We start from the raw sequence: 3,118 nt of genomic DNA, 5'->3' as shown, positions 1-3,118 counted from the left end.
AAATTTGATGGTACAAGGAAAAGTGGAGTTGATGCCTATTGTTTTAGGAAATTAGCCAGAAACAAGCAAAACCTCACACCAGGAAATTAATACTGCCATTCATAGCATAATTTTGAATGAGTCCTCCAAACGCTATAAATTAGGGAACATTTTAGATGATGTCTTGAAATAACTTTTTATGTAAAAGCTACATTGTATGCATGAAGAAGTAGGGATGTAGATTGTATGGTTGTTGGTAGTTTTCATCACCCAAGTATTGCACACTGGGGGTGGATGGGTGGGGAATGTTGAACAGCCTAAGGGAAAAGGTCCTGCCTTCCTTTCTTAGCTGTTTTCAATAACAATGGCTGTTGCATAGCTTTGGAAAAGCCAGAACCACTGTGAAACTCCATTTCCTCATTTACAAAATGAAAATAAAGGATTTGGTCAGGATGATTTTTCACACCTCAAAAATCCCCCAATTTTACACATTTCCAGTAGATTTCCCGAGACAATCAGGGTAGTCTCTATTTTTCCTTGTACAGCCTAACTTCAGTAGACATGTTACTTTTCATTATTACATACAAAATGATTTAGGTAAATCACTGTCTTTTAAAGATTAGCGGTTTTCCCTCTATTTCCACCACATCCATCAAGTAGTTGATTGTATCAAACAGTGATGAGTCACTATGGTTACTCTAAACTAGTAGAAATGAAGCACCCAGCAGGGATGTTAGATATGCAATAGCACCCAAAAGGATCAAAGTAAGCCAGGAACAATCTTTGTTTGGTACCTGCTTCCAGTGCATTTCGAAGGAGTATTAATGAAAACTGAGAGTGATGTGCCCACCACACATTAGGGATTATTGTGCAGCACCATCAGTTGGAAACCTAATGAAACAGAGACCACCTATGGAGGAGGGATATTGTGTTCCTCTGTCTGTCTGCATCTAGTTTACTAAATAACTGTATGGACCAGACTGCCTGTTTATCAGAGTCCTTAGTACTGATAGACCAGACATTTTAACATTGATCATTGTCAGTGGCAATTTCCACTCACTTCCAGTGGTAAAAATATTTGCTAGCATTTGACAATTATGAGGTGATGATAACAGGTAACAGGCACATTACCACCCAGAGTGATCTCAAAATTCTAGCACTGTGTTCTTTCATGAAGGTGCGCTGTTGGAATTAACCTAGGTCTCTGATAAATTAGCTGGGCATTGCTCTGTTTAACCCTTTCCATTGTCAAAGGGAATACGTTATGTGTTCATCAGATGGAACTTCTCCTTAGCAGGGAAATAATCATAAGAAACCTAGCAGGTGAGTTCCCACAAAGCATATGAGAGACTACATAAAGCGGAAAGCTGATGTTCCAAATGAAAGTGCTCTGTTCTTTGTGTTTGCACCTGTTCAAACTGGCATCTGGTATTAGGCTTGTGAGTAGTCAGACATTACGATTTTCTGTCAAGCTGGCAAGGAGAAACAAAAGAAAGAGAATATCGTGTAAAAAATGAGCTCATTCTTGGGTTATTTCGAAATGTACTTATTGCATTTTCCTTGTCAGACTCCCTACCTGTGTTTATCCTCAACTACCATTTCTTCTTCTTCGTCTTTTTTTTTTTTTCTAATTTGACTTCTAGAAGTCATCTGGTATTCAGTCTAATTCCCACATTATAGTTCTCCATAAGTCAGTCTGCTGACTACCTGTCAGGTTATAGGAATAAGTTTAAGGTTTTCTTAATTCATGGTGAGGTTCTTCATGGATTTGATCTATTACAGCTTTCTGAGTTTGTCCAGTCGTAGATTTCTGCATGTGATTTATGTTTAGCAGGTGTTAGTTTACTAGAGCTTTCTAAATATCAGCTTCACGATGAAAGAGAGAGTTGGGAAGACACTGGAACTCAAAATCGCATTGCTCCACAACTAGAGAATGGCCTCCCTGCTGAAATTCAGTGTTGCTGAGCTATTTATTAAACTAAAAAGATGGATATTTCAATATATGGAAAAGTAAAGAGGCTCAAATTCCATGTTCAGCTCACCAGTTGTACCCATGCATTCTGTGGCTTTCAGAACACAGTATATCATTTAACAGGTCGGAACAACTAAGGGAGTTTAAATACATAATTACCTTTTCTGTGGATGACTGTGAACTTCAGAGCTCTATCTATCTAGATATAGATATAGATATACAGATCCACATATCTATATATAACATCCTATTTTTAAGCTGAATTCTTTTGTATGATTTTGTTTTGTTTTGTTTTGTTTTCCTGATGTTACGTTTAAGTGCCTAATGGAAACCTAGGCATTGTTTGTACAGAAAAAAAAGCTTCCTGATATACATTTGGAAAATGTGTATACCATTGAAGAAAACACTAAATAAGGAATAAAACTAATTTAATAATGAATGTCCAAACATATGCCCAACAGCTGCTAAAAAATGCACTTTAATAAAAATTTCTAGATATATCATTTTTGTGGTTATGGTGATTTCAATAGTTCTCATGTGTACCTTGTCTTATCTTGATGTTAATGTCACAACACAATGCTTATAAAATCTATAAAATCTTTAGCCTCATATTAGTCTTCTGTGTGATATATATACGGGTAGCCCACGAATTGTGACAACGTTCTGTTCCAATAACTTTATCATAAGCTGATTCTGACATAAGTCAAATGTGTCATTTTTTGGGGGGACAGGGGGTCTATTGTTATTGCCATAGCAGTGTTTTAAACTACAAATCCTAACACTGAAAATCTGTGAGTGGACATCTGAGAACGACAGCGTCAGTAAATTATGCACTGCAACACTGACGTAGCAAATGTTACTAAAATAAGATGCAAGTCTGACTCATAACTCAAACATGCAAATAGGGAATAACTGTATACACACATATATGTACATAAATGTAGCTCCTTAGACGAGGACATCATGTTCAGAAAATCAGAGTGTCAACCAAAAAGGGATAGTCCCTCAACAAGACAGGTTGACGCAGTGGCTACAACACTGACAACACTGGGCTCAAACATAAATCCTATTGTGAGAATCGCACAGACCAGGCAGTGTTTCATTCTGTTGAACATGAGGTTGTTATGAGTCAGAGCTGACTTGATAGCACCTAACAACAAAAATTTG

Source organism: Chrysochloris asiatica, unplaced genomic scaffold (genome assembly GCF_000296735.1).
Source record: "Chrysochloris asiatica unplaced genomic scaffold, ChrAsi1.0 scaffold00114, whole genome shotgun sequence".
NCBI lineage: Eukaryota > Metazoa > Chordata > Mammalia > Afrosoricida > Chrysochloridae > Chrysochloris > Chrysochloris asiatica.
This window is presented reverse-complemented; position numbering follows the sequence as displayed.